Source organism: Sapajus apella, unplaced genomic scaffold (genome assembly GCF_009761245.1).
Source record: "Sapajus apella isolate SASKATOON/1434 unplaced genomic scaffold, GSC_monkey_1.0 scaffold84, whole genome shotgun sequence".
Lineage (NCBI taxonomy): Eukaryota > Metazoa > Chordata > Mammalia > Primates > Cebidae > Sapajus > Sapajus apella.
The window spans coordinates 408984-421675 of NW_022437024.1; the positions used below are offsets into that span (position 1 = coordinate 408984).

The 12692-nt window shown below is 39.5% G+C and overlaps 1 long non-coding RNA gene and 1 pseudogene across 1 annotated transcript in view; one reads left to right on the forward strand and one right to left on the reverse strand.

The window, feature by feature from the left end:
• Positions 1 to 12308, reverse strand: part of LOC116533791 — a 45800-nt gene extending 33492 nt beyond the window's left edge. The window contains exon 1 of the long non-coding RNA XR_004261450.1: positions 12229 to 12308. This is a non-coding gene — a long non-coding RNA (uncharacterized LOC116533791). The remainder of the gene's footprint in view (positions 1 to 12228) is intronic.
• On the forward strand, positions 2820 to 3825 carry LOC116533789 (annotated as a pseudogene).
• Positions 12309 to 12692: the final 384 nt, after the last annotated feature.

Here is a 12692-nt window from a genome sequence, read left to right on the forward strand (position 1 = left end):
CCTCTAACTTTGTTCTTCTCCTTCAATATTGTGTTGGCTGAATGGCTTTTTTAAATTAATTAAAACCTTTTTGGATAGAAGCTTTGCCACTGGTATAATTCCTTGGTTTATGAAACATATACTTATGTATCTTAATTTTTTAATGACTCAGAAATGTGTGTTATTCTTTGCCACCACACAAATGATCCCAGATTGCATTATCTTTTAGTGATTCTACTATTTCTATAACCTATTCTTTTTGTTCTCACCCCTTCAGTTTCTCCAGCCTCACTCCTTTCTACCATCTAATTAAACGGAAATCAATCTGGGTTTCCAGGGGAACCTTATTTTATACTCAGGTTTAAGATAGCTGCTCTTAAGGTCCTGAGGGGAATTTCTTTTGTCTCTTCTGTGGAATGAATTACCCTCAAAAGTTTTAGATTCAGAGGCATAGTCCAGGCAGCCATGATACCCAAGAGCCTTACCTCAAGATGTAAGACACTGTTCTGATACAACTATAATCATGACAACAGTAATTAGCAGCTAAATATTAAATACATCTCTCTTCAAAAATTCGACCTCTGGGACATTTTCCCCTTCCTTTCAGTTTTCACCCAGTTCACTTATGAAACATATATTTATATATCTTAATTTTTTAATGACTCGGAAATGTGTGTGATTCCCTCTGAACTTTTAAAACGATTTAATGGCTGTCACTCTTAACAATCACCCAAACTAGCATCTGTCAGTGACACATTCCTCCTCAAAACCCCCACCTAGACACCTGCAGGTTACTTTTCAATGAGTCTTTGCATCTTAAGATCTGGGACGGACTGTAGCTTGGGAAGAATTACACAGTTCAGGGATTAGAACTGATCTAATGAAAGTTGATAAGACTTGTTTGCCTGGGTCATTGATTTGTAGCCAAGCCCAGCTCAATGAGTCCAGTCTCTATGTTATCACTTTTCACCCTTCGTCAAGAACAGGCACTGGAGGGACAGCTGAATTCACAAAGCCAGTATTGTTGACTGTGATTAAAAAGAGTGTGGGATTCACTTTCTCCAACACAAGGGGGAAACTGAAGCTGACTCAACGAAGAGGAGGGCAAAAGGAGTCCTGGCCAGTGTCACCTCACCTGGAGAGAGGATCCAGAGAAGACTGGGGTTTCCATTGTACAGTGTCTGGGGAAAGCTAGAAGAACAGGGCTCTCATTGTTCCACTTCCAGCACTTAACTACCAAAGATGAGAGCTTCCTTTCTACTTATTACCCAGAGTCCAGAGTCTCTGGGAGAGGTAATCAGACCATACTGTAACATCCTTTGAACTCCCTGGAAAGCTTGTGCTTCAGTAAAGCATGTGGGATCCTTATCAACTCTAATTCTCTTGGGTCTTCCTCTGCCATCATTTTCACCTGTGCAGAGTCGCTCAACCTCGTGCAGTCATTCATTCTTTGCTGCTGCTGTTTGTTTCAATTCCATTAGAAGCTCACTCCAGGAAGCAGAAACTAACATAGAAACCCGTGTCAGCCTTTTGAGCTCCAAAGCACACCTGACCCAGGGATGGTTAGTTATCATGAAGTCAGCCTCTTTGCAAATACTAAAGTAATCACAGTACAAACTGATTCTGCAATTAAAACCATCAAAAGATGCCTTGGTCTTCAGTCAGCATTATTGTGCCTACATTAACCTTCCCTGGAAACAAAAACACTACTTTTTCCTCTATGTTTTCTACATTCTTCTTCATTAACTCCAAATCAGGAGTTTCATTATTTTTCACATCAAAAAGGAGGTTTTACAAAAGGATCTACAGATTTGAAAGATGCTGACAAGAAAGCAAACATGAATGGAAACACTACTTTTTAAAAATGTATTTCTTTCCAGGAAGAGCTGAGCAGTGCAGGCATGGGGCAGAATAGGAGGTCATTTCAAAATATACCATGTTGAGCTTCACCCCCAATTATGAGCAGCAACTCAGTTTGATAATTACCTGGGAAATACAGAAATGGATCCCATTTGTACACAAAGAAAAATGTGTTTCATTGCAATATGCTTCATTCTGAAAATGTTCCCCCTTTTACCAACTTAATAATCACACTACTCTCTAAGATAAGATTTCTTTTTCTTACTCCCCTCTCCTCCATACTGCTTGGATTATCTCCCATATGGCCAATGAGTCTAAAATGCAGCGACTTATATCTTAATTTTATTTTTCAAAATAAGGCTTCACTCACGCCTGTAATCCCAGCACTTTGGGAGGCTGAGGTGGGTGGATTACTTGAAGTCAGGAGTTCAAGGCCAGCTTAGCCATCATGGTGAAGCTCTGTCTCTACTAAAAATACAAAAATTAACCGGGCCTGGTGGTGGGCACCGGTAATCCCAGCTACTTGGGAGGCTGAGGCAGGAGAATCTCTTGAACCTGGGAGGCAGAGATTCCAGTGAGCCAAGATTGCACCACTGCACTCCAGCCTGGAGAACAGAGCGAGACTCTGTCTCAAAAATAAAAAAATCAAAAGCTCTTAACATCATAGGAATAAATACTTTCTTGACAATATTACATATGAATATACACACAATATTACATATATATAAAACAAGAAACATATATATATTCTCTGTTAAATTCTTAAATTAGACAAAACCTTCAACTATCACTATTTCTAACTCTGTTTAATATTATTTTGGAAGCATTATTCAAGTCAAGTAGATAGGAAGAAAAAATGAGAAGTGTAACCCTTGGTGACACTATGATGTTTGCCTGGAGAACCCACAAAAATTCACTAGAAAATGTACTAATGATAAGAAACTGGTCTGGTGCTCCGGCCGCCTGCATCGCCACAGCCTCAGGACCAGCTGTGTGATTAGGCCACAATCCTCAATGAGTAAACATAGTCCCCAATTCTGTGGTGTTCTTGGTCACACAGTTATGGAGTTTCTGAAGGACAGTGGAGATTACTGCCAGGCACAGCATGACCTCTATGCAGACAAGTGAACTGTAGAAATTGATTGCTACTCCACCAAGAAGCCCCCATAAGAGTGGTTATCCTGGACACAGAAGCGTTTAATTGAAATCCACAGAGCATGTTACAAGAGTTCTGACCTGGATGGTGTAAACCTCAGTGCACTTCTTTTCTGTTGCCTCAGTGTTACTGGATTGAAGAATTGCTGCTTCTTGTTAGGAGGGTCATTTCATTTATCATTACTTACAATTTCATACTCAAAGCACTGAGAATTTCAAATGGAGTATATGGAGACAGACTTCAGTTTCTTTGCATCATTTCCGTATTCAATTTTTTAAATTATTTCGTAACCGTATTGAATGTTTTTTAACTAAATTAACATGGCTCGAATGAACCACCCAGCCCCTGTGGAAGCCATGTACAAGAACATGAGATTTCTTATTACACACAATTCAACCAATGTGACCTTAAATTTATAAAGGAACGTAAGAAGTATGGAGTTACCACAACAGTAAGGGTATGTGAAGCAACTTACGACACTACTCTTGTGGAGAAAGAAGGTATCCATGTTCTTGATTGGCCTTTTGATGATGGTGCACCACCAGATTGTTGATGACTGGTGATGTCTTGTAAAAATTAAGTTTGGTGAAGAGCCTGGTTGTTGTATTGCTGTTGATTGCATTGCAGGCCTTGGGGTAGCTCCAGTACTTGTGGCCCTAGCACTAACTGAAGGTGGAATGAAGTGTGAAGATGTAGTACAATTCATAAGACAAAAGCGGCATGGAGCTTTCAATAGCAAGCAACTTTTGTATTTGGAGAAGTATTGTCCTAAAATATGGCTGCGCTGCAAAGATTCCAACAGTCGGAGAAACAACTGCTGCGTTCAATAAAACTGGGGTGCCATGGAATATTATGCAGCCATCAAAAATGATGAGTTTGTGTCCTTTGTAGGGACATGGATGAACCTGGAAACCATCATTCTCAGCAAACTGACACAAGAGCAGAAAATCAAACACCGCATGTTCTCACTCATAGGCGGGTGTTGAACAATGAGAACACATGGACACAGGGAGGGGAGCACTACACACTGGGGTCTGTTGGGGGAAAATGGGGGAGGGACAGGGGGTGGGGAGGTGGGGAGAGATAGCATGGGGAGAAATGCCAGATATAGGTGAAGGGGAGGAAGGCAGCAAATCACACTGCCATGTGTGTACCTATGCAACAATCCTGCATGTTCTTCACATGTACCCCCAAAACTTAAAATGCAATTTAAAAAAACTGGGGTGCCTAATGCTATTGGAAGTGGAACTTGAGATAGGACCTAATTTGTTATGCATATGAGCCAACGTGTTGGCTTAGTGAGTAAGTCTAATGAAGCTTCCATAGGAGTATTGAAGGGCATTTTTACCAGGCCACAAGCTAGACAGATTTGGCAACTTCTGTGTTTGAGTTACAGTCAACCTACTTGGACACTTGCCAAGGGATTCTTGTTGTCAGTATATAAAATGTGTTCGTCATTCGTACCAATTGACCTTTCCCCAAATCATGTCATATCGAATCATAACTTGTTTCCATCTATTCCCAGGCCAGAATCTTATCAATACATAAGAAATGCAGGAAGATTTAGGTGCCAAAATACCCAGCACAATACTTGTATATTTTTATCACCATACAGAACTAAAATCCCAGGAACTATGAACACTCTAGACCTTATCTGGTTTATTCCTTCAATCATTTCAGACATTGAAAGTAGGGCTACATGGTTATTTGCCTGCTTGCGTTATGTTTACATCTCCCACATTCATACCAGTGTACATCAGGTTTGCTTAACCATTGATTTTTTTTTTTTACCAAGTCTTACAGTGATTATTTAATGTGTTTATATAAATCTCACTTTGTGCTGTTGTAAAAAAAAAAAAAAAAAAAAAAAAAAACCCTCCATTTTGAATCTACATTGTACAGAAGCACAAGTCTTCAATGTCTTCAGGCAAAAAAGACTTACAGTTAATTTAATGTTTGCACTCTGGGGTGCAATTTAACAGGGAGGACCTGAGAAAAGAATGTGAGGGGGCTGTAAATTATTATTAGCAAAATGTTGCCTTTGTCTTGTGCAGAACATGTAGAATATGCTCTTTAGTAAAATATTTTTTTAAAAGATAGATGTTTTGTTATTGTAATCATAAACTTCTTGAAATTCTTGTAATTTTTTCCATACTTATCAGAAGTTGTTTACCAACTTATTTTTGTTTGAAAGTGTGATTGGTTTTTTTTTCCTTCCCAACCGCTCTTGCAAAAAAAGAAGTGGGTTTCTGCTAATGAATTGAGCAGACATCTAATATTTTATATGCCTTTTGAGCTGTGTAACTTAATATTTGGATACTTGATAATTTGTTTTATTATGTAATTGATAAAATGGTGATGGGTATTAATGTTAGTTCAACCATGTATTTATACTGCCTGGGGATGTGTGGTTATAGTTCTGTGGCAGAAATAATTTGTCGGTGTTCACCAGCTGGTAAAACCTTAGTTGAAGAGCTTAAACATTAAAAAAAAAAAAAAAAAAAAAAAAAAAAAAAAAAAAAAGAAAAAAAAGAAAAAAGAAATTGAAGGTGTCTAGATACAAAATTAATATTGAAAATTCAAGTATTTGTGTGTACAAATAACATCTGCTTTGAATTTATAAAGAAAGGAAAGATCCCAGTTATAATAGTAACAAAAGAAAAAGCACTGAGTAACTGAAAAAATATATACAAGAGAATTGTAAAATGCTACTGAGGGACCACCCCTCCAAAAAAAAATCTTTAGCAAATGGAAAATAATATGTGTTCCTAGGTAGGAAGGATCAACATCATAAAGATGGTAATGGTTCCTAAACTAATCTAAAAGGCATGTCATCCTCATAAAATATTAAATATTATTTGGAACAACACAAAATTATTCTAAAGTTCACTTGAAGAATAAATATGCAAGAATTCTCTGGAGAATTCTGGGGAGAAGATAGTGAAAGAAGTCTATTCTACTAAAATTTAGCTAATTAAAACAGTGTGGCACTCATTCATAAAGATGTCAACAGAACAGACTAGAATATCAAGAAAATTATTTAATCCATATGGGAATTTTTTTAAGATACAGGTGGAATTTTAAATCAGTGTAGACAAGATGTATCACTCAATAAATAGTGTTAAGACAAGTGGGTCTTTATCTAAGGAAAAAGTTGGATCCATACACTTATAATAAAATAAAATCCAAGTACATCAAAGATTAAAATGTGAAAAATTAACCATAAAAATATTAGAAGAAAACATGGAAATTTGTTTTTATAATCTTGTAGAGGGAAAAACCCTTTCTAATGTCCCAGACACTGTGAGTGGCCTGCTCATTATGCCAATTGCCCACTTTCCTCTTCTTTCCAGAGAAACAGAACCCCAGTTCTGTTCAGAGTGAGAATAAGCCTAACCCCAAAGATGCATCATACTGGCAGTCAACTTCTCTACTTTCCCATGCTCCCTTGCAACTATAGTGTCTGTGTGGCTTGGTTTGGGTCAATAAGACATTAGTTAAAATCTGATGGGAAAGTATTTGCTTTCTCAATAAAAATGGACAGACGTGCTGGTGCCCCGTCTCCTTTGAAACATTAGTTCTGTAGAAATCACCTTGGGATCAGATGAGAGAGGCCAAGAGAGTGGAATAAGAGACATTAGCCCTGACGTTGCTGAGCCAATGCTAGCAACCACCTATTCCTGGAATTCTCACTTTGTAAAATCCTATTTACTTGGGTCGCTGTGTTTAGAGTTTTAGTTTCTTGCAGTTGTATGATTCTTGGAAACCTACCTGACACGCCATGAATCCCATAAAATTCAGAAACCCTAAAGGAAAAGATTGAGCAATGTGACAACATAAATTTTTTTTTAATTCTTTGAAAATAAAAAGTATTCCAAAAAGAAAAATAAAACTAAGATCTTTTTCACTTGCATTATAGTCCAGGGCTAATATTTTTTACTACATAATATTTTTATAATACTATATTTCACTATGTTTTCACTATATAATTACTTTATATTTACTCACTACATATACAGTAAAAAGACCATAGTCCAGTAGAAAAAGGGACAAGGGATACAAACAGTGTTCATCAGGAAGTTCTCACAGAGCAATCAGGTAAGAGAAAGAAAGAAAAAGTATTCATATAGGAAAAGAAGAAGTCAATTTGTCTCTCTTTGCTGATGATATAACTCTATACCTAGAAAATTCTAAAGACACTGCCAAAAGGCTCCTAGAACTGATAAACGACTTCGGCAAAGTTTCAAGATACAAAATCAATGCACGAAAATCAGTAGCATTTTTGTACACTAAAAATGTTCATGCTGAGAGCCAAATCAAGAATGCAATTCCATTTACAATAGCCACAAAAGAATAAAATACCTAGGAATACATTTAACCAAGGAGATGAAGGATCTCTACAAGGAGAACTATAAAGCACTGCTGAAAGAAATCATAGATGACACAATGGAACAATCCATGCCCATGGATTGGAAGAATGAATATCATTAAAATAGTCATACTTCCCAAACCAGTCTTCGGATTCAATGCTATTCCCATCAAACTGCCAATGTCATTTTTTGCATATGTGTTGCCAAAGTGAGCATACCACTGTCATTTTTCACAGAATTAGAAACGCTATTCTAAAATTCATTTGGAACCAATAAAGCACCTGAATAGACAAAGCAATCCTAAGTAAAAAGAACAAAGCCGGAGGCACTTTACCCAACTTCAAACTATACTAAAAAGCTACAGTAACCAAAACAGCATAGTACTGGTACAAAAACAGACACCTAGACCAATAGAAAACAATAAATGACACAGAAATAAAGCTGCACACCTGTAGCCATCTGATTTTTTAGAAACTCAACAAAAAATAAGCAATGGGAAAAGGACCCCTGTTCAATCAATGGTGCTGAGAAGCTGGTGAGCCATATGCAGAAGAATTAAACTGGACCCTTACCTTTCACCATATGCAAAAATTAACTCAAGATGGATTAAGAATTTAAGTGTTCATCAAAAGAGAAATGCAGACAGCTGTTCATCCTCAAAATAAACAATGAAATAACAAAACAATTAAAACTATGGGAATAGATCATTCCGATAAACTTGTCTGATAGAGATTTAAAACAAAACACTGTATTTGTGAAGAAACTGATACTCTCGGGCATTTTTGTTAGAAGAGAAAATCAAAATAACTTCGATGAAGAGCAACTTGTCGATGTCACCAAAATTACAGATGCCACCCCAGCAATCACAACCTGTGTGTACAATTAAAGGACTGGAAATAATCTAAGTGCCCGCGAATATAGGGCTTGTTACTAAAATTACGATAATATTATGCAGCTATGAAAACATGAAGAGATTCTATATGTACAGCTGAAGAGCAATCTTCAAGATATGTTGTTAAATAAAACAAAAGTCAAAGTCCAGAATGTGCTTGGTATGCAACCAATTGTTTTAAAAATATACTAAAAGGGAAAATATGTGATTGTGCATTCATAAACTTCCTTAATAGAACACACAAGGAGCTGGTAAGGGTTGCTGTCTCTGAGAAGGAGAACTGAAGTGCTGGTGTTCCCATTATCTGTAACTGTATCATGAACCACCCTGAAGCTTAGCAGCAGAAAACCACATCCATTTTCTCAGGCTCACAGATTCTGTGGGTCAGGAATTTGGACAAGACACAGCAGGGATGGCTTATCTCTGCCCATTGATGTCTGGAGCCCCAGCTGAGAGGAACTGATTGGCAGTGTGTGAGTCAAATGGCTTGGGGCTGGAAAAATCTGAAGGTTTGCTCGCTGGCATGTCTGGTACTCAGGCTGCGATAACTCGGCTGGCGTTGTTAACCAGCCTGCCTGCCTGTGACCTCAACGCGGAGCAGGGGCATCCGAACAGCATGGCAGCCTCAGAGCAGTCAGACCCCTTCTGTGGTGGGCTCTGAGAACAAGTGTTCCAATGAGAAAGGCAGGTGCTGCATGGCTTTTATGGCTAGCCTCAGAAGTCGCAGAGCCTCCCTTCCACCCTGCCCCGTAGGTTGAAGCAGTCACCAGCCTGCCCAGATTCAGGAAGCAGGGAGGTAGAAATTGAAGTGCATCAACTTGCTAACATAGTTGTTATCCCTGCCTAGTTGAATTTGGGGAGATTTTCATTTTCCCCACTGGCCTACATTTATTGCCTAATTTCTCTAAACAGGCAAGTACAAACGGTGTTATAAAAATAAGTGTTTTGGAAAAATCACAGATCTCGCTTAAGGTTCTCTTCCGTGCTACACAGCAAATCCATGTTTCTCATGCACTTTCCTTGTGAGATACAGTGACAGTTCAGAAATTACACTGTATATTTTCCATAAACTCTCTCTACACCATGCTGTAAGCTAAGAAGCATTATTTTACCTGTGACTGCTTGAGTGAAAAGACAACTTATTCACCTGCAGAATCAGGATCCACAGGTGCACAGGCACTGCTTCCATTCACTTCACTTCCATCGCCTTCTCGAGCAGTGCACAGAGCTCTGTGGCACCCACACCCTGCATCCTCGTCCTTGTCACAGGGGGGTAGTGCAAGCCCAAGAGAACAAGTGGCCGGCCTATCTTTGCCCTTGAGCCTGGCTATCCTGCCTTTACTGGAAGCTTCTCTTTCTCTGCCTCTTTTTCCCTCCTTCTACTTTTATTCTTTGCCCTCTTCTTAATCCTTTACCCTCCCTACATCTTTCCTCTTTCCCCAACTTCCTCTCTAGCTCTCTCTACTCTCACCTTTTATTTACTCCCTGCAACAATGATGCCGCCTCACTAAGCACAATACACACACAGCTGAGGGTAGGACTGGATGAAATTAACAAAGCAGGTTTACATGGCTGTGTTGCGTCTCCTCAGCTACCAGTTTTGGTTGGTTTCTTTATTTTTCCATCTCATTCTGTTTCATTTTATCTTTCTAATTTCCTTTTTTCTTGTGATAAAATACACACAACATGAAATAGATTGTTTTAACCATTTTGAAATTCAAAACATTTGTACACTCCAGGGCACTAAGTACATTCATATTGTACATCACCCCCACCCGTCTCCAGAACTCTCTTCATCTTCCAAAACAGAAACTCTGTGCCCAATAAATACCAGCTCCTCACTCTCCCTACACCCAGCCCATGGCGGCCACCATTCTACTTTCTGTCTCCATAAATGGGACCACTTTAGGCAATTCATAGAAGTGGAATCACATGATATTTGTCCTTTTGTGACTGGCTTCTTTCAGTAAAATAATATCGTTCAAGCCCCTCCACATGGTAACGTGTCAGAATTTTCTTCCTTTTTAGGACTAAATTATATTATTTATCTATTGTGTGGATGTACCACGTTTTGTCTATTCACTCTTCCAACAATGGACACTTGGGATCTCAGGAACCATTTTTTTCTCCCACAAAGTGAGATGGGCCTTTTTCCTCCCCTTGCCTCAGAGAAGGGGTGCCCTCCTCCTGCCCCTTTCTCCCAGCCCACAAGCAGGTCTGCTTTCTACTGCAGGAGCTCCTCAGAATGGGGGTCAGCACCATCTCCGCACCTCTGTGCACCATCTCCGCACCTCTGTCCACCCTCTCCTGATTAATGGCATCTATTTCTATGGCCTTTTGTGCCCTCCAGGGCTGGTGATGCCAGGTTTCTCTCTCCAAAAACAACTTCTCAGAGTCCCAAACCTCACACCCAACCATATATTTCACTGCACCTCTTAGGAGTATCTCATCATATGGTCAAACCCGGAATTCTCAATTTTTCCCACCCATCCATTTGCAGGATAAATGTGACCAGAACCCTCCCATAAGTCAGACAGGAGACTAAAGATTTGGTCTTCAGAGAAATTGAAACTTGCCACTCCAGATCCAGACACCAAGCATAAAGAAGGGTGAGAGGGAGATTCAGAGTTGAAAAGAGGGTAATTCATAGAAAGTCTGTACCTCTATGGTAGGAAGCATATCCAGCATTGCTCCCAGAAAAATAGGACGAGTTCCCAGGCAAGAAACCCCAGGCAGTTTCATCCCTGGAGAACTGAGGGGCCCCACAAAAGTGACCTTCAGACATGGCTGTGTGGCCACTTTTCCCCCTGAGAAGCCTCCTGGTAACCAGCAGCAAGGCCCAGCCATGCCCACGAAGCTTTGGCTCATGCAGTAGGGCCTCACTCTTACCTGTACATAAACAGCCAATGATCAACAGGCATTTAAGGAAAACAGCAAAGTAAACAGATTATTTAGAAACTGAGAAATAAATACCAAGAGCAGAGCTAACGGCGTTGAAGATATTTGCCTCTGGGGAGCAAAGTTGTTGAACAGGAAAGAGCTAATATGTTCAATTGTGCATTCTTTTTAGTACTGTTTGATTTTTAAATGTGTGTGTATATACATACACATACATAGGTAAAAATAAATTTTTAAGAGACAGAGTCTTGCTGTCACCCAGGTTAGAGTGTGGTATTGCCATCATAGCTCACTGTAACCTCAAACTCCTGGGCTCAAGCAATTATCTCACCTCAGCCTCCCAAGTAGCTGAGACTACAGGCACATACCATCATACCTGGTTAATTTTTTTTTTAATTTTGTAGAATCTTGGCCTCACTCTGTTGTCAACTCCTGGCCTCAAGAGATCTTCCTATCTCAGCCTTCCAAAATGCTGGGATTACAAGTAAGAGCCACTGGGCCTAGCCAGATAAAAATAATTTTAAAAAAGAAAATATGAGTGTCTCCAACTACACATCTGCTCAAGAATGGAGAAATCTGGAAATTATCTCTGATTCTTCCTTTTTTCCTCACCCTACAATATCCAGTCTATCCTTCAGATTCACCCATTTAACATCCAAATGTTTCTTGATTCATGCATTTCTTTCCATCTTTGCCACCACCATCCTCAAACATGCCGCCAGCATCCCTTCCTAGTTATACACAGCGCCTTATTCATTTCTCTCCTTCCAACCTGGCCCTTCCAATTCATTCTTCTCAAGGCAATAAAACTGATCTTCATAAGTTACTCAAGCTGGGTACGGCGGCTCAACCCTGTAATCCAGTACTTTGGGGAGCTGAGGTGGGAGGATCACTTGAACCCAGGAGTTTGAGAGCAGCCTGGGCAACCTAGTGAGATCCATCTCTAAAAGAGAAGAAGAAGAAAGGTAAATGAGGTCGTGTAAAACCCTAAAATGTCTTTCCATCATCTTCAAAATGCAATACAAACTCCAACACTTACCCCTAAGGCCTTGCTAAATCTGACCCCCACCTACCTGTTCAACCCCAGCTTGATTTGTTCCATTCTCTTCCATGTTCATTAAGCTCTAGTTTCATTATTCTTCTTTCTTCCAGTGCCTTTAAAAAACAAAAAACAAAAAACAGAAAGCTAAGATCTTTGCTGCTTCGGGACCTATGTTATCCACAAGCACGGAAAGGTGCTTGCCTTGCTGTTAATCCTGTTGGTCTCATCCAGTTCTCAGCAGAAACATCACCTCCCCAAGGAGATTGTCTCCCACCAAGCTACCAAAACTAAGTCCCTCCTATGATCACCTATTTCATACTCTCACTTGCTTCCTTCATAACATTTTTCCTTGTTTTTATCGTTTTATCTATTCATTTGCTTTACTTTCCTGCTCCTCCAGTAGAAAATCAGCACCATGGAGGCAAGGACCATGCCCTATCTCTAGTATCTGGCACAGTACCTGTTTGAATAAATTACATTCTACAGTGAATGCAA